Here is a 23,407-nt window from a genome sequence, read left to right as displayed (position 1 = left end):
AAGCAAAATATATGTAAATAGAAAACCTTGCCGGGACCAATGTAGGGGGTGAACAGGACCATGTTATTATAGATAGATAGAAATGCACTAAAAGAGTAATGCCACTCAAAGCCTGATCTGCCAGTGCAGAAAACTAAGGGCTGAATACCATATAATGTATAGAATGTGTCCATCCCATTTTCTAGCCACAATAAACCCTGCAAACACACACTAAACTAAAACACTGCAAAACTGACACAAGTAAATTGACCAGAACTCAACAAACCCTCCAGTAAAAGAAATTCAGCCCTACCTCTCCACAGGGATAAACCACCCCTCAAGCATACTCCTGAGTGACTGGATAAGGCTTGCCCTGAAAAACAACATGCTCAGGCCCTGTGAGATCAATGAGAGAAACAAATTCTGGATTTGTGTGTCCTCCAGTGAGAAGACCCTGCCTCCAGATCCAACATATGAAAATCTAGGGATTATCTCTGAGAGCATCTCCTGATCTCATCTGTTGGGATAAAATAACAAGGAGAGGTGAGTGCTAGGATAACCCTGATAATAACCTACATTCTGTATCCTTATGGCATACAGTTATCAATACTGCTATCTTGGTCATCATTAAGAAATGAACCTGGACCTCCACTGTTAAGAGCATATTAAGCCTCTACAGCTTGAGCTAAAGGGTTACATGGCCTTTGCTGGTAGTTATAACAAACCCAGATCCTCTCCGGATCAGTCACAAAGGGAAATATGTAACACACTGAACAGTGGGTTACACAATCACAGATGATTTTTTTGTTTTTAGAAAAGGGTAAGCTTTTCACCAGGATCATTTTTCTTTGTCCCAACGTACTTCCTTTGGATGACCTTTCTCTTCCCCATTTTCTGCTTTACATTTGCCCCCTTTTGTGTTACTGCTGAGTGAAGGGTTTGGCACCCCCTCCCCTGAACATTGCTTTTAGGTTCTCATACCACACTTAACACAGCTCTTGTCTGATCCTGTGTGTTTAACAAGACCCCACAAAAGGGTGCACCACCTGAGATATAACAGGCTTTGAGAAGGACACCCCAAACCAGGACTCAATAAACGTGCCACTTGGAAAGGAAGCCGGTGAGCAGAGCTGAATCAGCTTGTTCCTATGAACAAGTGCTGGTTGTCGTTCTGTGTACTCAAAAGACGTGAAATGCCACAAATGAAATTCTGCTTCTCACTGCTCTCTAATGTTGTGGTCACTGTTATGAACACATCGCGGATGGCCATGCAGTATATCATGAGCTCCCAATCTGTACAGGACTCAGAATTGTCTGATCTGCTGTGTGCCAGGGAAAGAAACAACACAGATTACTTTTGGCATTCACAGAGCAGCTGAACATGGTGCACCATTGCTTTTGGGCTCAGGAAACAAGCACAGAGTGGTGGGATTGCATCATTATGTAAGTCTGGGATGATGAGCAGTGGCTGCAGAACTTTCTGATGTGGAAAGCCACCTTCCTGGAACTGTGTGTGGAGCTCACTCCAGCCCTGTGGCACAGGACACCAAAACAAGAGCTGCCCTCTCGGTGAGCAAGTGCGCGGCAATCACTGTGTGGAAGCTGGCAAGTCTAGACTTCTACTGGTCGGTCGCAAATCAGTTTGGAGTTGGGAAGTTGGGACTGCATTAATGCAAGTGTGCAGGGCCATTAATTGCTTCCTGCTACAAAGGACAGTGATTCTGGGCAATGTGTGGGAAATAGTGGATGTCTTTGTGGCAATGTGATTCCCTAACTGTGGCGGGGCAATAGATAGCACACATATCCCAATTTTAGCCTCAGACCATCTTGCATGGGAGTATATCAATAGAAAGTGGTACTTCTCTATAGTATGCTGGCGCTTGTGGATCACCAGGGGCATTTCATTGATATCAACACAGGGTGATCAGGGAAGGTGCATGATGCATGCATCTTCAGGAACACTGGCCTGTACAAAAAGCTGCAAGCAGGGACTTTCTTTTCAGACCAGAAGATTCCAGTGCGGGATGTTGAAATGATCATAGTGATCTTGGGAGACCAAGCCATGGCTGATAAAGCCTTACACAGGAAACCTGGACAACAGCAAGGAGTGATTCAACAATAGGCTGAGCAAGTACAGAATGACTGTGGAATGTACCTTTGACAGATTAAAAGTGCGCTGGCGCTGCCTTTATGGCAGGTTAGACCTAAATGAGGAAAATATTCCCATGGTCATAGCAGCCTGCTGTGCACTCCATAATAGTTGTGACACTAAGGGTGAAACGTTTTCCTGGGGGTAGAATGTGGAGGCTGATCACCTGGCAGCTGATATTGAGCAGCCAGATACCAGAGCTATTAGAGGGGCATAATGGGGGGCTATTTGAATCAGGAAGACTTTGAGGCACCATTTGGACAATGAGTTCCAGTAAGGTGTCTTTCTATACAGCACTCTGCTATGCTTTGTTAACTTGCAGGAAAATGTTGATGATTCCTGACCATGATTTGTACTCAGCAAATGATCAAATTGCTGCTGTGTATTAATTCCAGCAGCAACCACCATGTGTAGGACACAAATAAAGATTGGTTATCTTTTAGAGAGTTTGTTTTTATTAAATACTAATTAACAACACACACAAAAGGCTTGGTGGGAATGGAGATAACAATGAACATCAATGTAGGCTCTTATAGCTGTGTGTAAGTCCAGCTATCATTCTGAAGCTGTCAGAAGGGATGGAATAAATGGGGTACCTAGACAGGCCAGGAAGTTGCAAGGAATATATGGGAGGAGTTTCAGGAGGGCATGGAAAGCAGTTCTGTATCGGCTGTGGTGGCGGGGAAGCATCATGAATGCCGCGTGCAGCATGATTAGGGACTTAAACATCTGCATTTGCTCTTCCATCACTTTTATAATCTGCTCCTGAACCATTAAAATTCACTCTTGACTCTCCTTTCTGTCCTGCCTGTATATTTTATAATTTTCTTTTAAAGTCTCTCTCCATGCCCTGCATTCTTGTTTTTTGGCCTCTGAGGATTGGCGCACCTCTTGACTCATGTCCTCCTTACTCTTCCTTGGTTGCTTCCTTATCTGGTAGAGGCACTCTGCTGGTGTGTAGGGGGTTCTCCTGAAGGCCACATCTGTAGAAGAACGAGAATCAATAAACAGAAGTATGATTTTTAGTTCATGCACAACATCAAATCATTATAGTAAAATGCACTTCTTTTTAAATACAAATCAGTTTCTCACTGTCCCTTGACAATCTGGGCGAACAGGGTGAGTTTGGCCCCAGGGAGGGGGATGACCCTGCGTGCTCCATGTCGTCCTCCTACTCAAACTCCTCATCCATGACTTTGTCCTTGGGGTTAATTCTGCTGTCTGCTGTGTCCAGCCCCACCAAAGTATCCATGGGCTCTTGGTGATGGAGGTGAGGTCGCCACCAACGAGGGCATCTAGCTCCTTATAGAAGCAGCAGGTCTTCAGCACAGCACCAGAGTGGTGGTTTGATTTCCTTGCTTTCTGGTATGCCTGCCTCAGCACCTTTGTCTTTGCACAGCACTACATGTTCCATTTGTATCCCTTATCCAACATGCCATGAGAAATCTGCCCATAGGTATCGAAGATCCTATGGTTGGAGAGGATCTGGGACTGCACAGTCTCCTCTCCCCACAGTGCCAGCAGATCCAACAACTCATGTGTGCTCCAAGTGGGACAGCGTTTGCTGCATGGAGCCACCATGGTCAGATGGGAAGATGCAATGTGAGCTCTCCATGCCGAGCAAACAGGAAGTAGAATTTCAAAAATTCCCAGGCCTCTAAATGGGGAGGGGTGGATACCTGTATACCTAGGTACTGGGCAATGGAATTCGAACTGCTGACCAGAGCAGTCAGGATGAGCATTGCAGGACACCTCCTGGAGGCCATTTACAGTGACATAACCAAGTGCAGTGTCTACACTGACACTTTGCTGCAAAAAACTCTATGCCTCTTGTTAAGGTGGTTTTATTTTGTCAGCAAAGCAGGAGATTTTTATCATTGGAAGGAGCACTGTAGTGTGTACACTTCCACCATTTTGTCAATGAAAGCTGACTTTTGTTGACAAAACTCTGTAGTGTAGACAAGGCCTCTGTTTCTCCAAGCGGACAGCCAATCAGATACATTTCATAACGTCAGAAACAAGACAATTTAACTATTCTGCCTTTTAGAATGAAACAAGGACTAGAAAAGTATCATATCCACTATGATATGTATATGTGACTATGTTGGACAACATATTTCATATGTAACAGACATCAGTTATGGAGGGCAAAAGCATTTTTCCCAAGAGAAGCATGTTAAATTCAATATGTTTCCTTACATTGAATGGCTGAAATTTTGATGCAAAGTGTACTGGTATGGCAAGGAGGCAGGAACTAGGGTGGGACATGTAAAAATGAAATAGTGGAGCAAAGAGATCTAACTTTGGAGAAAAACTACTTTTCACAAGTTGGGTAACCTTAATTAAAAGCCAAAGGGCTCTGTTCTCCTCTTCCCATGCTTAACTCCATGAACCAAAGTCAATGGAAAGACTCCCAATGACTTTAATGGGCATTAAACCATTGGCCCAAATGGGACCAGCCCTTATAGAGGGAGAGGAGAATAGCTGATTATTTTCCCTTTTTCATCAAACCCCTATATAGTAGTTAAAACTGCTTCCATTGGGTAGTCCAGCAGTATAATGGTTTGTCTCTTACATGCGGGAAATTGTTTTAAATATGATCTTAAAAATATTTTTCAGACAGTGTAAGCATTTAGAGGCAGATCCTCAGCACAACTTCATTGACTTCAATGGACTGGTGCTGATTCGCACCAGCTGAGGATCCGGCCCAACCCATTAGTCATTCTCAGCCAAAATTACTATTTGATTTCAATGGACAATTTTATCTGAGAATTGCATGTAGGATCAGGCCTACAAAGCAATAAAAAAGAAGCCTTGTTAGGTATGATTATGATTAATCACTGACTTGGCTTTTCCTTTCTCTGAATCCAGGCTTACATAGACAGATTCCTGCCACATGTGCCCCATCCCTCCTGGGGATTTAACAGACAGAAGCTGAAAGAATTAGATGGAAATATCCTATCTGAGCACCTCATAACCTTTAGAGTGGTAGCCGTGTTAGTCTGTATCAGCAAAAACAACGAGGAGTCCTTGTGGCACCTTAGAGACTAACAAATTTATTTGGGCATAAGCTTTCGTGGGCTAAAACCCACTTCATCAGATGCTGATGAAAGCTTATGCCCAAATACATCTGTTAGTCTCTAAGGTGCCACAAGGACTCCTCATTGTTTTTTCATAATCTTTAGTGTGCTTATCTGCATAACAGCCCTGTAAGGTAAGGGAATGTTGTTAGTCACATTTTAAAGATGGGGAGCTGGTACAGAAAGACTAAGTCACCTACACAACATCACATAAGAAGGCTGTGGCAGAATGGAGAGTTAAACCCAGGTCTTCCAAATCCGAAATTAACACCCTACCCACTGGTCCATCCTTCTGCTCCTTTCTTATCACTTATTCATCCTTACAACCTCTGCTATATAAATAAATCCTGAATAAGATCTTTCTTTCTCTTTTTAAAAAAAGAAAAGGAGTACTTGTGCCACCTTAGAGACTAACCAATTTATTTGAGCATGCTCAAATAAATTAGTTAGTCTCTAAGATGCCACAAGTACTCCTTTTCTTTTTGTGAATACAGACTAACAAGGCTGTTACTCTGAAACCTTTCTCTTTTTGTCTCTCCTGATTAGATAGTCCAGTTGGTGGGTCTACCATCATCTAGGCCATGGTATCTCAACCTAAAAGTCACAAACATGTTTCAGGGGATCATGACCACTCTGCTTTTCCTTATGGTTGGCTAAATGGGAAGTGGGTCCTGAAATATTTTCTGTTGTAACTTGGGGTCATGATATAGAAAAGTTTGAGAATCGCTGATCTAGTAGAATTTCACATTTTGTATATTGTTCTTTTTTTTTTTTGTATGTTTACTCTGAAGGCTTAAGTACAATTTTTTGCAATGTTTGGATAAACTTTGTCAAACAGTGTTTTGAGTTTCAGATCATTACAAAATTGCTCTGCCTTGAAATGTTAACATGTGTGTAACATTTCTTTGTATCCCTCTAGCTAAAAAATGGTTTGTGACTACTCCAGATTTTCCACATGGTTAAATCTCCTTAAAAACATGTGCAGACTGTATTAGAAGAAAATAGGTTGTAATTAAGTACAGTTATTAATAATTGTATCTAATTATAATGGTTGTAGTGCGTGTATAAGTAGTTTGCCTTCTGGTGGTTGGTAGATGAGTGGTGGTTTTGTGAATACCAGCGGGGGCCTAAATGTTGGACTTATGCACCTAAAGTGGCATCCCCCTTGTGAATGGATCCCCTTGTACTTTGTGGAGTTCATGACATCTGCAGGGCAATGGAGTCTGGTGGTAACCAGGAGCCTTGCAGAGCTCATGGGATCTGTGTTATAGAGACCCTGTGGACCTCTTACACTATATATTAGTCCTACATAGTTATTAAAAAAAATTTGACTCAGTTAAGGTTGCTGCTACAGGATGTAGTAGTCTAAGGAATGCTACTGTTAATAAAACCTAAGTATTTTGAGGTATCAGTAATGAAGAGCTAAGGAAAGATAGATAAATATTCACCTCCTAAACACTCAGATATGTGATCTCTTAAATAGTGGTAGCTGAGGAGGTGATGTTTTGATTCACATGTAGATCCAGTTTAGGCCAGGTTCCAAGCTGTGTTCAAATTCATAACAATGAGATTTCATGAGCTATTGCCATGAGACTTTGGCTACATTTGAACCAGAGTCACAAAACAGGATTTAGGCCAGACCCAGACACAAAACTGTAGGAACAGATCTGTTCTTGATACTCAAATCCAATGCATCAACAACCTCAGATTCAAAGGGATTTACAGACAAGGTTCCAGACATATTCATTTTGGTTCAATTTATATAGAGATTACACACACACAAATGACATTAAAATAATGCTAAGGTTGCAAAGTCAAGCATCCAAAAGTTAGGAAATTCCAGAATTAGGGCTGTTGATTAATTGCAGTTAACTCATGAGATTAACTCAAAAAAATTAATTGAGATTAAAAAAATGAATCACAATTAATCACAGTTTTAATCACACTGTTAAACAATAGAATACCAATTGAAATTTATTAAATATTTTTGGGTGCTTTTCTACATTTTCAAATATATTGATTTCAATTACAATACAGAATACACAGTGTACAGTGCTCGCTTTATATTATTATTATTATTATTGATTACAAATATTTGCACTGTAAAAATGATAAATAAAAAATAGTATTTTTCAATTCACCTCATACAAGTAGAGTAATGCAATCTCTTTATGTGAACATGCAATTTACAAAAGTAGATTTTTTTGTTACATAACTGCACTCAAAAACAAAACAGTGTAAAACTTTAGCACCTATAAGTCCACTCAGTCCTACTTCTTGTTCAGCCAATTGCTTACATTTATGGGAGATAATACTGCCTGCTTCTTATTTACAATGTCACCTGAAAGTGAGAACAAGCATTCAGATGGCACTTTTATAACCAGCATTACAAGGTATTTATGTGCCAGATATGCTAAACATTCGTATACCCCTTCATGCTTTGGCCACTGTTTCAGAGGACATGCTTCCATGCTGATGACACTCATTAAAAAATTACTGTCTTAATTCAATTTGTGACTCAACTCCTTGGGGGAGAATTGTATTTCTCCTGCTCTGTTTTACCCACATTCTGCTATATATTTCATATAATAGCAGTCTCAGATGATGACCCAGCCCATGTTGTTCATTTTAAGAACACTTTCACTGCAGATTTGACAAAACAGAAAGAAGGTACAATATGAGATTTCTAAAGATATCTGCAACACTTGACCCACAGTTTAAGAATCTGAAGTGCCTTTCAAAATCTGAGAGGGACAAGATGTGGAGCATGCTTTCAGAAGTCTTAAAAGAGCAACACTCCAATGTGGAAAATACAGAACCCAAACCACCAAAAAAGAAAATCAACCTTTTGTTGGTGGTGTCTGACTCAGGCCTTGTCTATACTACCCGCGTAAGTTGACCTAAGTTATGCTACTCCAACTGCATGAATAACATAGCTGGAATCAACGTAGCTTAGGTCAATTTACAGCGGTGTCTACACCATGCTGTGTCTATGGGAGACGCTTTCCCATTGACTTACCTTACTCCTCTCATTCCTGTGGAGCATCAGAGTTGACCAGAGAGTGCTCTGCAGTCAATTTATCGGGTCTTCACTCGACCCACTAAATTGACCAGTGCTGCATCGATTGCAACACCGTCGATCCCCAGTAAGTGTAGACATGGCCTCAGATGATGAAAATGAATATGCATCAGTTCACACTGCTTTGGATCGTTATCGAGCAGAACCCATCATCACCATGGACATGTCCTCTGGAATGGTGGTTGAAGCACGAATGGATATATAAATCTTTAATGCATCTAGCATGTAAATAGCTTGCAACACCAGCTACAATAGTGCCACGTTAAGGCATGTTCTCACTTGCAGGTGATACTGTGAACAAGAAGCGGGCAGAATTATCTCCTGCAAATGTAAACTTGTTTGTCTGAGTGATTGGCAGAACAAGAAGTAGGACTGAGTGGACTTGTAGGCTCTAAAGTTTTACTTTGTTTTATTTTTGAATGCAGGTTTTTTGTACATAATTCTACATTTGTAAATTCAACTTTCATAGAAAAGAGATTGCACTACACTAGTTGTATGAGGTGAATTTGAAAAATACTATTTCTTTTGTTTTTTACAGTGAAAATATTTGTAATCAAAAATAAATATAAAGTGAGCACTGTACACTCTGTATTCTGTATTGTAATTGAAATAAATATATTTGAAAATGTAGAAAACATCCAAAAATATTTAAATAAATGGTATTCTATTATTGTTTAACAGTGTGCTTAATCACTATTAATTTTTTTAACATCATGATTAATTGCAATTAATTTTTAAATGCTTGACAGCCCTAGCCAGAATTAAGGTTGCCTGTGTAACCTTAATTCATTTCCCTCGTGTGAATGGATTATGATATAGACTTTAATTATATGATCACATTCTATTTTTTTCCACTGGACAGGAAAATATTCAGCGTGAATGGTTAAAATTTGTCACTGCAAAAAACTGAAAACAGGATTTTATAATGGAAAGTGTCAGGCAACCTTAACTATAGGCAACACTACCAGCTCCACTAGATTAGATAGATAGATAGATTAGATAGATAGAGTGGACTGGGCATGGTAGTGTGCACTATATCAAATACCAAGGAAGAAATGTACAAGACAACGAGTGCATGTCTGCATAAATGTTTCTCCTTCGTTTATAACACATTTCCTTTTTCATATTATAAATTCAGTATTGACAATGTTTTGACAATGGCAATGGCTATGTTTTGTTGTTGTTTGAAGACTCGGCACACCACTTCTGAAAGGTTGCCGGTCCCTGTTGTAGACTCTATTTGCAGGCAGTTTTCGTGACTTTTGTCACCTCTTCTTTCAATATTTCGTAGTCAAAAATTCAGTCTGGTCTTTTGAAACTTACCCAGGTCTTCTCATCTTTGTCTTGGTAGTTCTCTCAACAGATTGGGTGCTATTGCACACACACAGTGCTCTATGACCCTGTCTAGCCTAGCGGAAAAGGAGCTTTAAAAAAAGTTAGTTAATTTATTTTAATTAATTGATGTTAGCACCAAGGTTGTCCTCCTTTACAAATAAATAAACTGTTCATAATCAACCCTAGACTCTCACCCCAGCCCCTCCTCCAAAACCAAAGTGAGGTTTAACCATTGATGCTATTACTTTCCAGGCCATTAAGCTTGCATGCATCATCTTATATTTTCTAAAGTCCAACAAAGTTAATACCTTTTGGATGGCTAGGGGTGGGAAGCACAGACACCGGGCTGTAAATCTACTGGATAATAGCAAGTGCTTGGATTGAAGTAGCTTTAATCTCTACCCGCAAATCGCAATTTATTCCTTTATATTGACACGTCTGCGGTTTGCCACCTGGCAATGGAAGCCCTGAAGTCAAGGGAGATATCCTGCAAAAAGCTCATTTCCACAGCGGTGCCTGTCTCTGTGATGACCTGATTTCTGCTGTGATCATCCTTTAGACTAGAGATCAAAGCGGGATTAATGTAATTCTTTACACTTTGCATCGCACATCACCCAACTCTGGCGAGGGGGTGGCAAATAAGGACGGAGGCAGCCTAGAGATGCTGGGGGAAATGGAACCCGGCGAGTTTTGAATTAAAGGACACCAGTAAATGCTGACAGGCATTTCCCCATCGAGTAGTTTTTAAATCCGTACCCATGTAGAGTCCTTTCCGTTTCTTATGCATCAGGCTAATACCATCCTGACATGGGGCGGATCCAAACCTCACTGAACTCAGTGGGAATCTTGCCACTGACCTCAATGGACTTTGGATCTGGCCCTTCATGTGTAAATATCCCAGGGGCTGAGAGTAGGTAGTGGGGCTGGTGCAGTTCGGGCCAGGCGGTAGGTTCCAAGTTCCATCAGAACTAAGTGTGTGTGTGTGTGTTTGTGTGTGGGAGAGAAAACATTATTAACATGATCGTTCCGATAATGACTTCATTCTGACACATACACACACAGCTGCTGTTGCTGCCGCTGTTCAGCGGTGCCAGGGCAAGGGAACTCGCGGCGGGTTTTCACACTAAAGCGTTTTAGCGGAAATCTGACTCCCCACGACCCCCAAATCCTGTTAAAGATTCACAGTGTTTCGCTTTTCCATTCGCTCTGGGTGTCACATTCTGGGGCGCCGCGAACCCCGAATGGGCTTGTGCGACTCCAGCTTTTTTAAGCCAACCCTGAGAATAAACGCCACGCACGTTGTCTAGAAATCGCGGGACGGTGATCAAACCCGCCCCCGTTACTAGTGCACACTGTACACCCCACCGGGGACGGGAAAGCGGTCCCTCCTCCAAAGCTTAGTATTTTAACTCCAGTACCTATCGGAGAGCCGCCCCAGTGCAGCGGACCCGCAGCATCGGAGATGATACAGGCGAGTGTGATGGTTCCGATACCCAGAACTGGGTCCCCTACACTCACACACTGAGTCAAGTAGCTAAACTCTCGCTTTCAATGGGTAGGGAATTGTGTACAATTGTACCCGCTGATGGTTCTTTGCACACAAAAAAAGTATCTAAAGAGCTCGTTTATACTGAAAACTGAAGGGATTTCTCTTCCTCTAAGTGTTTCAGTCACTTTCCTGACTTTAACAGCCCTGGTGGGTCGCTGGCTGTGTTTACGATAAGCCTAATGTAACAACACTGCAAAAATGTGTGTCTAGGGAACAGTCAATTAATCCTGGTCTCTAAACTATTGCATACAGACCGGGAGACAGTTCATTTCAATGTCTCCAGAGAGAAACTTTTATGCAAGTGTAGATTCAGGGCTCCATCCTGCTAATCCTTACCAGGGGACTAGCCCGTTGACTTCCTTGAGATTCCTCTTGAGGGCAAGATCTAGTCGCTTCAGCAAGAGTTGTAAGATCAGCGACCCCTTAGCTTTATGGACGTAGTTCAACATTTGCAAAGAAAGCATTTTGCTTCCCACGGGGCAGACCGTCCATTCCCCCACAACAGCAAATCAAACTATCTACGCTCATTCTTTCATTGGAAGGCCAAACTGGCCAGGACGTATCCTGTCAGCGTAGGGAAACGACCACAGCCCATGAGAGGAAAAGAGTCTCGCAATGTGTGAACACAACTTAATGCTCCATAGTCTAAGACAGCCTGGGAAATGCATACACTGTACATGTACTGCACTCTGGGGATACAAAGTTCATTCCACAGTGGCAACTTGTTAGTTGTGATTCTCCTCTGCAATTAAAGAAAATCTGAAGAAAAAGAACAAGGGGGGAGGGGGGGGAGATTTATTGGCCTTCCCCAATAGCTTTTCCATGAGTGTCCAATCCAGGAGAAAGTGTGTATATATGCATATACTTTTCATCAAAATATCCCCAGAGACCATATTAAATTAGAATGCAAGCTTGAGCCAGCTAGGTGTATGTTGAGCCATATAAATGGCGGTTTTTTTGTTTGTTTTGTTAGGATGTCCCATTTGCAAGCGCTAAAAGTCTTGGACCACAATAACAAACGCTTTGTAGAGTGCAAACAATTAATATGTAATTATTATATATGTACAGTGTATATATTGTACATGAATATATCCAAAATTGCCTGTTGGGGAGATCGTTGATGTGTATGCTCAGGGACAAAGGCATATCCCCAACAGGTAAGTCTGCAAGAAACATCACCTTAATCATTTAGAAAAATGAACATTCTTGAGCCCTTGGATTTGTGTATTTAGTATAATCTAATAGCAGCAGTGATTATATTTCATTGTTATCTGCAGTGTGATACTTTCAGCTGAAGAGAGATTTAAAAATCAATAATGAAGTCTTGTGCTTGGCTGGATTGGACACGCAGGGAGAAGCTATTGGTGAAGGCCAATAAATCAATGTCTCTCACTCATAGTTCTTTCTTCTTCTTCTTCTTCAGGTTTTCTTCAGTGGGGACGAGAACCACATCTAACAAGGTGCCACTTTGGAATACATTATACTTGAAGCCAACGTGCTAATTATAGATTAATAGGAGGCAAAACTCGGTTGAAATGACATAGTGAAAAAATCCCAGCGGATCAAATTTAGTATGTCACCATATACATTATGGTCACTTAAAATTCTGTGTTTAAGAGGACGCTGCATAATCTGCAAAACCCCATGACTCACTGGCACCAGACTTTGCACAGACCAGTGCAGTTAGAATTCTTTAAAAGTTATTTTGTGGTAAAAGGGCGCTTTGGGAGTTTTTACAGCTTCAGTCAAGGTATGGCCAACGTTTCTAGCCTGATACAGCAGCAGCCTGTAAAAGAAACAAGAGATTCAAATTGTTTAAAAAACCTCTCTTCCGGTTTCATGAATTTGTTTTTAAACTATTCAGCTGATCTGAAAGTTGGATAAACATCAAGGAAGAACAGAATTATTTATCATTTTAATAAATGTGGTTTACAAATATGAGGCCCAACTTATTTTTGCGTTTTCTAGCTTTTAATGTATGTAAACAAACCCCGCTGGGCTAAATATTGAACGTTAGTCATGTGCACTAGTACATAGCTGTTTGGCAATCAGAAAAGATCTAAAACATAACCAGTGTGTTACATAAAGTGAAAATAGAGGATCAAAAATAGGCAAGTGGATAAGAAGTGTAAATACTCCGATTTAAATACTTCTGTTTTAATAGTCTTAGAATGGCATATGTTTCCATAATAGTCAACACTTAAAAGCCTTGGTAGATAATCATACTTATTGAAAGACTGTTGAAAGATCATTTTTGCAGTTCTCTCTCTCTCTCTCTGCGTGTGTAGCTATAGACATACAGATAAAAACTGTGGGTGGGTGTGTATACACACACATATGCATACGTTTCTTTAAAATGTTTACATGTTCAGTAGCGTTAGCAGCTCCAGAATAAATGCCCCTTGATTTACAACACTTCACAGGTATTCCAACTACTGATTAACAAAAAATGTGATGTAAGAAATGAAGAGCTTCCCCATCCCCTCAAAAAAGAGGGAGGAAAAGAAAGAAAAGGGGAACTCCATTTATTCTCATTTGTTTATTTCCAGATTCCCCCCCCCCCCCTTTCTACACATTCATTTGAATAGCTTTCAAGCTGCAAAATGGAAATGTGGCTCCTGCCCTCTATTTCAGCAGCAGCGTCCTGGCAACAGAGCAATTTTCTATCATCAAGGATAAATGGCATCGAACAGAACATTCTGATAAAAAAGAAAAAAAGCTTTAGCCCAAGAAGCCCATGATTGCTGCCCTTCCTGTCTGTCATCCCTTTACAAAATCCTCTCCTCCAAACCTGAGCTGCATGCTGTCAGAGCTAATAATGTCTTCTAAAGAAAAGGGGAAGAAACAGCATTCATGCACAATGTTCCCATTTATTACATAGAGGGCTTATCTAAAAAATTGCAAATATCTCTGTTTGGTTCCCTGCAAATTAAAACCAAGATGTAGGAAGTTACATGATGCAACAATTATTAATGTCACATCAGAGCATCAAAAACCCATATCTTACTTTCTACTGGTTAATACTTTTTTTTTTTAATGTAGGAAAAGTCCCTTGTTATGAAAATACAGCCACACTAACCTTTCAGGTATGTTCGTGTTACTTAAATCCAAAATAAATGATTATTGAAATAAAGTAAGTGGTATATAAAGACTGCATATTACCACTTACATTTATGTAGAGGCCATGGCCCTCAGCTGATAAAAAAAACAACAACCCTTTAAGGAAAGTATAGCTTCAAGGAATTGTAATGCTCGAGCTCAGGTGGCATAGGGATTTTATAGTAAACCAGTAATATTGCGTGTCAGAAATCTAGGGCCCGATTCTGCGTCCTTAAGCAAAACTCCCCATAATGGGGTCCTTGGTTCGTGGTGCTGAATTATAAATAGATGGCGGCAGTTCGGGGCTGCTACTTCGTAGGCTGGGGTTACAACAAGTGGAGCTGCAGTAAGGCGAGTGAATCTTTCCCAATCAAGTGGCCGATGTGACTGCGATGCACGACAACCGTTTGCAGAACAGGCTTTCAAAACGTTCACGGTGTTAAGTGAAAGGAGCATCTTCGTTTGACAATGGCCATGGAGATTAAGGCACGAGCCCAAGCCTCAGACAACTCCCTTATGCCGAAACATTGCAGTAATCGGGGAAATTTCACCCCCTACAACAAGCCGTGGCCTTGAGGTTGGGGCGCCCGCTTCTTGAACCGGGGAAGGTTTAAAGCTAGTTTGCGGAATGGAGAGCAATCGCGGCGCTCACGCCTGCTAGGTTGCAGAAGAGTGTGGGGGCATTTAGACAGCTCCTTAAACACGTGCTTTAATTCGTGAATGGCAATAACTGAAATGAGGGGCCCAACAACAAGAGCGTGACGGTCTCACATGATGTTCTACCTTCTCCCTTCTCTCTGTAGATAACAAGATGTTATTTGTCAGCGGAGATGCTGCAGGCCATTAGCCCAACGGGTGGATTACTGAAGGCTGGGGGGGGAGGGGAAGAGAAATGTCCTAGATTATATGAAAAATCGGCTACTGAGCATGCTCGGTCACTTTCTTTCGACAAAACCGGGGCAAGGCTGTTTCTTGCTGGGCCTCAGCGCGCATGCCCAGTAGCTGAGTTCACACGAGGAACTGCCGCGGCTCTGAGAGTTCAGGGGCAGCGGGGCTGTGGCAAGGCCTAGGTGAGGCCTATCCATAATCCCCGGTGGCGGCCGCGCTCCCTGAGGGGCCGCGGTCACCGGGCAATGGGCAGGCGGCGGTTCTGAGGGGGCCGCTGATCAAGCCGCTCAAAAGCCCGCTCAGGAAAGTGGGGGCTTTGTCGCCTGTCTGTGCGGGGGGTCGGTCAATAAACCACGTGTAGGCGAGGGGGAGGGGAGAGAGCTGGGAAATGCAGGGGCGTGCGGGCAACGCTGCCCGCCCGTGGAGGGGCAAGTGGCTATTTGGCCAGTCCCCGGACAGCGCGCTTCAACAGGTTCCCTTTGCAGCGCCGGCCGCTGCAGGGCCGGGGCCTCGCGCTCCCTCCTCGCTCGCCATCCCCGGTCCGCCCGGGAGTTCCGCTGTCCCGTCTTCGGGTTCCCTGCTTTCACCGCGGCTGGCATAAGGGGGAAGGGCCGCCCCAGGGCCCGCCAGCGGGAGGGGGAGCTCGGCGGCCTGCGCACTCCCGGGAGCGGTAGGACACCGCGCGCTCTCTCCCGGCTCAGGCTAACTGAGCCGGCTTGACTGGAGGCACGGGAGCTGGGCTCGGCCTGGGGGCAGGGCGGGGGAAGCGGCCTGGTCCCCTGCACTGACTGGGCAATGGAAGAGCAGCGATTTCAAGGACGGGCGGCTCTGCAGGTTCTGCCTTCTTCTTCAGGTTTCCGTCGGTGAATTAATGAGAGTCTAACTGCACCAAGCAGCAGGGCCCCTCCCTGTATCCGGTCCGACGTGACGTTTTCGCAGATCTCCCCTCTGCTCCTGGGCTCTTATCTCCCACACTGTAAGGGGCAGAGATCGGCGGATCTGCCCGAACGTGCTTTTGCGTTTGGCAAACTTGGTTCGGCAGTTGCAGAAGTTTCCTCGCCAGTCCACTCCGGGCCCGATCCTGCGCTCTCTTAGTGAGCCCCGCGAAGCTCGCCAGTGGCTTCCCTGGGCATGTAAGAAATGCAGAATCGGGTTCCATATTATGGGGCGGATTTTCCTCCTCTTCCACGCAGTCACCAGTGTAACTCCATTCATTGCAGCGGGTGACTCCAGGTAAGGGGAGAATCAGGCCCAGTGATCAATGCCTTGACAACTTGTGAAGAGCTGTTTGCGGGCTAGTCTAACAGGACCTTCCTGAAATCAGGGATGAGGAGGGGCAAGGCCCTTAGGACACACCAGTAAGAGCTGAAGTGACACGTCTCTGCCTCGTTTGCTGATAGCAACATTAATGAGCGCTTTCAGAGTAGCAGCCCTGTTAGTCTGTACTCGCAAAAAAAGGAAAGGAGGACTTGTGTCACCTTACAGACTTATCAAATTTATTTGAGCATAAGCTTTCCTGAGCTATAGCTCACTTCAGCGGATGCATTCAGTGGGCTGTAGCTCACGAAAGCTTATGCTCAAATAAATTTGTTAGTCTCTAAGGTGCCACAAGTACTCCTTTTCTTTTTATTAATGAGAGCTGTGGCTTTCGGAGGAGAAGGGGGTTAACTTTAGTCCTCTAAAACTGCACTTAGGTCATTTAAAACGCTTTCACCAACTTTTGCTTAGTGCCACGTAAAAGTGAATTTTTTTTTTTTTTTTTTAAGTAATGGAAACGATTTTTTTAAATCATTTCTTCGGTCTTGGGAAACACTTACTAAACAAATTGCCCCTTTGAGCGTCCTATCAGCCCAGCTTCCACTACTGCATGTTAATGACTGGAGGATTAATGATGCTTTTTTACCAACACTTGTCTTCTTCAGCAGTCGACACAGCCAATTAATATTTTTAATTACCGCTACATGGAGACTAACCAGAGCCTTTCTGATTTGATTTGACCGCTGAATTTTATCTCCTGTGAAATGAAACAGTCACAACCGTGAGGTAGGACTGCTGCTGTTTTCTTTTCACGCCTTTATAATGTCTTGATGCCCCCTTAAAGGGAAAAAAACTAGCTAAAATATCTTAATTACACGTTATTGGGGCACACATAGTCATTTTTAAGGATATCAAACCGTACTAAGAGCACCAGTTACAAAAGCACACACAGAAAGGAGAAAGATCTAGCAGCCTGTGAGACAAAATTTGCTGGAGACAGAATTATTACCTAGGGCCCGATCCTATCCCCACACATTCCCTGGAGTTTTTCTATTCACTTGGACAGAAGAAAGATGGGGGAGGGGGAGAAGGGGCTCTATAATTAAATTATAATTAAATATCCTTGCCTGTGTAAATATACACGATAACCAACAAGTAAACCTTGCAGTAAGGCTACGGTTTCCATTTGGAATTTACGAGATGATCTTGTGCTTTTACTTTAAAAAATACTAATGATGAACACTCCTTTCTGAGCAGAGCAGCCTTGGTGTTCTGCTGAGAGTTCTTCACCAAATGCATACGTTTTGGGATGTAGGTATTTCTCCCCTTTCTTTTGGGGCTAAACCAGTATTATGACATTGGATTAGTCAAAATACTGAGAGGGGAGGAGGAAAAAACTTCAATAGGAAATTTATCAGCGGTGCAAAACTCTTCTGGGAATAAAAGCTTATAGATCCCATGACGGTACTGGTGGTGCTGGCTCTTTTCATACACACACTGATCAGCCGTGTGTAATACAACCATTTCCAAAAGTCTGACGTTTAAATGAGCAGACAGGCTATTTGGAGTTTTGTGTCTGGTTTTCTAAGAACTCGGTCCCTAGCCGCTTGTGCACATGCACAGAAAGAACATTGGGCTAGGGGCAGGTACTAGATATTGAAAAAAACAAGTGCATTCCTGCCCTTTTTTCGTATGAACTGCAGGAAGTTTCAGAAACGGCCCAAGAGCAACCCGCTTCCCCCTGAAATGTGCCATATATTCTAGACCCGATGGTGTATGTGTTCCAAAACAGTCCTAAGAAGACATCAGCGCCGCAGAGTGAAGTGATAACATCATACAACTGTCCCAGAGATTTAAACTGACCTCCATCCTATACCAACCGTTATCTTATTGTATTCCTCTAAATTATTTTGCTCGGAAATTCTGAATCATGAACCAGAGAGCAGTGGTATTTAGGCAAAATAAAGGAACCCCATTTATTAGCTCTTCAGGTACTATCGTTTTTCCTGACGTCCTTTGCGTTATTTCTGGTGTTTCCAGGCCTCGGAGAAGGTGATATACTACAGTAAAACAATGTGAATTCTGTCCTGAATCCTGAATGTGAATGAGGTTATGTGGTGATATGACTTCGCTTTTAACTGTACTTCTCGGAGTATGGCTTTAATTAAATGTCTTCCGGCTCTGAGAGATTACATGTTATGCAAAATATATCCTAGCATGAAATTTACTTCCACGATACGAAATTAGGTTACTTATGTTTTCGTTAAAAAAAAAAAAACCCAAAAAACCCCAAACGTTTCTACTTCTTCTGAGCTTTTTTGTTTTATTTCACCGAGAGTGGAAATATTCCAATGTGTGAGAGAGGAAGGGAGCGGATCTTTAAGGAGGGAGAGGGGGATCCAACATTTTTAAAGGCGCTTTGTAACAAAACCTGCCAGGGGCAGAGTTGGGGAGGCCTGGTTTCTCAAATGCAGACAATTCACAAAGCAGGCACGTTAACCCAGATCTGATACGTTTCAGATCCATCTGTCAGAATCCTTGGATACCTCCCTCCTTTCGTGCTACAGATACCTGGCCTATCCCTACCCCCTTCCCTCCGTCCCTTTCTTATTGCATTTGTTCAGTGCACGATGCTCTTTGTCGTGGGGTGATGATTCAGGGGGCCATCCAGGTTGGGAAAGGTGACGATCTCCACTCACAGAAAATTAAATCTCAGTGTTGTATGTGAGAGCAATTAATCAGGCAGGCGAACTCAATACTCCAGTGAAAGTGAATTAGTGACGTTGTCAGGATCTTTTTTGCTCCAGATGATCAGACCATGAGGAATTTGGGGGAGACGGTTGCTAAAGAGGGTTCTACCTTTTTTTACGTCCCAGTCACTGGTTTCTGCTTAGGTTTTTCTCCAGAGAGTTTTTAGATAATGAATCCCTCTGGGATACCTGTTCCAGTTTTATTTTAAGCTTTGTTTTTTACTCTTTACCGAGATCCTGAAAAAGAAACAACAATATTGAAAGGAAAAATAGGAACAGCTCATTGCAATCTCTTCCAGATAATGAGGACGGCCTGAAGAAAAAGTAAAACCACGATGTTTACCTCCCTTAATATTAAATAAACCTCAATAACGGGATTGACTTTTTTCAGTGTTTACTACATTGCCAGTCAGTGGTGGGTAAATGGATCCCTAAAGGTAGAGTAAATAATTGCACTGATCCCAACAAGGGAAATGTGTAGGCATTTGAAGCGCACTAAAAATAAACTGGGGCGAAACAGAATGAAAAGAGGACCTCGCGATAATTTGCTGCAATTAAAGCGTCTGCTTTCACTTGCCAAGGGGCTGGCGATTTTGCAAACGGTGCTGAAGTGACATACTAATCGTGAATGCTACTAGAAGCCCTATGTTTTTAAGAGACACGTTCCGCTGAGCGTCTAAAACATTGACGAAAGAGCTGCAACTCGATCAGAGGAAGGTATAAGAATTCTTGAAACCCTGAGCGCTGAGTTTGGTTTGGGGGTAGACTGGCTGGTACCGCAGAAGAAATTGTAGCCTGTGGCTGACTTAAAAGGGCCTAGAGTTTATATTAGGTTCTGAGCTTTTCCAAGTCGGGCATTTCGGAGTTTGAAAGTTTGAAGTGTGTTTTTCAGAAGGGTTTTTTCTTTCTTTCTATATAATAAAACATTTATTTCAGCACCACCAGAGCACTAGGGGGGCGTGCCAAATAAAAAAGCTTTGGAGACATCTTGACAGAGATCTTGAAATATTACTCTTAATTTTTGGAAGGTTTTCAACAAAAAAAAAAAAAAAAAAAAGGAGGGGAGAGGAGCAGGGTAGGGAAAAAAAGAACCACAAGTTTCTCTTGTCTGTCACCCAGCTGCTAATAGAGAGAGGGCACCGATCATTTACACTCGGGGGAGCATTCAATCTGAAATTGTTTCGAGATAGACTGGGGAATTTTCCCTCATGAATCTGGGGACAGACGTACGTGTCTGTGTGTGTCTGAGAGAGAGAAAACTGAACACGATCAGTCGTGTTGGTGTGTTTTGCTCAATCCTCGTATCCTTGCTGTTTGCATGGCAGGTATATATTTACCCCTCACTGCCAAAGCCACCATGCTTAGCTCCCTGCTCAAAGCATTCTATGGGTCCCGCACCGATCATGTTCCCCAGCCAAGTCGACCCCTGGATCTGGTACCTTGGGAGAAGACAGAATGTGCTAGGCAATAACATTATCTCCCATCCCCTGACAAATGCGAAGAGCCTCGCAGAAATAGTCCTTAAACCTAATTCAATTGTAAAGCGGATTTTGACTATTAAAAAAAAAACCCGCTGCAGAGCAACACATTGAATTAATCTGGCTGTAAGGTTTTAATTACAGCGCAGGCTTCGCTACAAATCTGTACAAGAGACAGTGGCTGGCTCTCTGCGGATCTTTCCCTTCTGAGTTCTATTATTTTGACCCACGTTACAATACAGAAAGCTGCGTGTGTGATCCATCTGCAGGCTCGGAGGGTTTTTTCCCCCCCCTTGCCACTTCCTTCACACTAGCGGTATGGAAAGCCATCGACGCCTGCCTGTCTGTTATGATGCTAGTGGGTTGAAATCCAGAAAAACCTCCACGCCGCTCTTGCTCTTGGACTGGCAGCGTTTAACTCCCCAGCTTCTCCTTAAAATAGCTTGCTTTCATATTGAGGAGGTGACCTCTTTTTGTGGGATCCTTTGCTTCCCACTCAGTTGCTATTAAGGCGATGGCAATATGACATCCTGGCAGAAGAGACCAGTAATGTGTTTTGGGGTAAACAGGCGTTATGAGCCTGAAAAGAGAAATGTGATCAGCAGATGTAGGGAGAGAGATTTTGTTTAGCCTTTCTCTGCTCTCTGGGAGCAGTAAATAATGAAGGCAGAGCGGTGCTGCCAAGGAAGGACGGTTTTAATCAGGCATATTTTTGCTTATTTGTTGTGGAATCGTCATTCCCGGGCAGTTAACGCTTGTGAACAATGTCAAAAGTAAAGTATGTAGGAAACATGCCTCCCATGTGAACCAGTCGCCTTCAGACCGGGCTGTAAATTTAGAATTTATGCACATGCATAGTCCGTGTATTTAGTTAGTCAAGAATTTACTGTCAATAAAGGCGATACACAATTAACGATAGATAGATAGATTAGATAGATAGAGCAGGGTGTATTTTAATATATCTTTATCAGGTTATCGCCAGGAGCAGTATTTTCCTCTCTCTCTCTCTCTCTCTCTCTCTCTCACACACACACACACACACACATGCTTTTTCCACGGCTTAAAATAAATAACCTCCCTTTTTAAGCTCTTTTCACTATATCACCAACAGCTCCATAAAGAAATCATACAATATTACCGGCCTTTTCCCCCTCAGAAACTAAGTAACTAGATGCATTGTTCTGATAACTAGAAAATACACATGATAATAGCACTATAAAATTAGTTCCTATCTGACTTTTCCAGCAATTCTTGGGTAAATAATTCCCTAGCTCAAAATGTGTCCATGTTTGTATGTGTTGATGGGGGTTTACCAGCTCGCGTGTTGGCCTATGGGGGGGTGCGCCGATGTCCAAAATGCATAGAAAACTGCTTTGAGCCCTTTTTACAATAAGACGGTCTAAAATGATCATTCAGCTAGCGCCTGTATTTACATGCTTAGGAGTTTTAACTAATTAAAGACTCGATTTCAAAACAATAAACAAACAAACAAACAAAAAGCTTCTGGATTTTAGGTCCCTGATACAGCAGAGAATAAATCTCAGAAATCCATCCCTATATTGTCAGAATAAGCCTTAGTGTAAAGAAAAAGAATAAGAAATACAAATGTGGTGTTTTGTTTTGCTTTGGTGTTGTTGAATGAATGAATGAATGAAACAGAAGATGCTCGGAGGCATTTAGGAAGACTCTGGCTGATTATATAACTCCATATTATACCCTAAAAATAGATTCCTGTTTCCTGTTGTTGTCAATTCCTTCAACCGGTTGTGTCCGTTGTGTTACATGTAGCTTTTGTGGGCAAAGAAACATGACTTAAAATAACGTAAAAATAAAATAAAATAGGAGAGAGAGAGAAGTGGCTTTGTTAGTATTGCATGCTTTACATTTTCGTTTAAAAAACTATAAACAGATGTATACTCGGTATGTTCATACATGCACATGCAGATGAGGATAGTGTGTGTGTTTGCATATGTGTACGAATGAATGTACATCATCCATTTCTCTTCAATTAATTATTTTCTGTTTCTTAAGGCCGAAATTCCATGGTGGAGTTTTCTAGATAGCATTGAGTTATTTTTCCATCTAGCTGCCAGCACCGCTCGGAAAACAACAACAACACCACATCTCTCTTTCAAATGCCAACTTGCCAGGCATTTAACTTAATGTTTCAAATACAGTGACATCACACATGCCTAATGCATTTTATTTCTGTTATATGAAAGTCATTGTGCTTCGGTAAAGCTGCAATGAAATCAGCGTTGGCCTACTATTGACTAAAGGCCGGTTAAACCTTTGAAATGGTTGTAGTTTGGGGTTTGTGGCCGTGAATAAACATTTTCTGGAACTCGTCTTTCTACCTTGCTTCGGGAGCTCGGATTTGGCAGTCAAAAGAAATGTACACAAACCAGACAATTAGAAGAAAGATCATTAATGATTAACTGCTGCTTTTCATTTTGGGGAAATGTTTGTTAACGGGTGACGATATTTAAAAGTGGCTCTTTAGCTTTTGTCTAAATCCCAGAGAACCCAGTTGGTGTCTACTGAAAAAAAAATTCGAAATCTTGAACAGTTCCACAAGGGACTGAAATGTACGAAGAGCTTTTCTAGTGTGGCTAGACCCTCTCACAACCCATCAAAACTAACTTTGCAAACCTCAGCCCCGAGAGTGTCTGGAAAGGAGAGCAAAATTGTCTTTGCTTCAGGTTTGGGAGCAAGGGATTTCTTTCTCTGTGCGGATTCACGATTTGCTTATTGATTTTTGATA

General features: G+C 42.3%; 1 long non-coding RNA gene across 1 annotated transcript in view; it reads right to left on the bottom strand.

Annotated features, from left to right (window-relative positions):
• Positions 1–2,935: 2,935 nt before the first annotated feature.
• LOC119565407 overlaps positions 2,936–23,407 on the bottom strand; it is a 32,148-nt gene continuing 11,676 nt past the window's right edge. The window contains exon 3 of the long non-coding RNA XR_005224042.2: positions 2,936–3,111. This is a non-coding gene — a long non-coding RNA (uncharacterized LOC119565407). The remainder of the gene's footprint in view (positions 3,112–23,407) is intronic.

Source organism: Chelonia mydas, chromosome 2 (genome assembly GCF_015237465.2).
Source record: "Chelonia mydas isolate rCheMyd1 chromosome 2, rCheMyd1.pri.v2, whole genome shotgun sequence".
NCBI lineage: Eukaryota > Metazoa > Chordata > Testudines > Cheloniidae > Chelonia > Chelonia mydas.
Note: the sequence above shows the minus strand (reverse complement) of the source record. Positions and strands in the feature narration are given on the sequence as shown.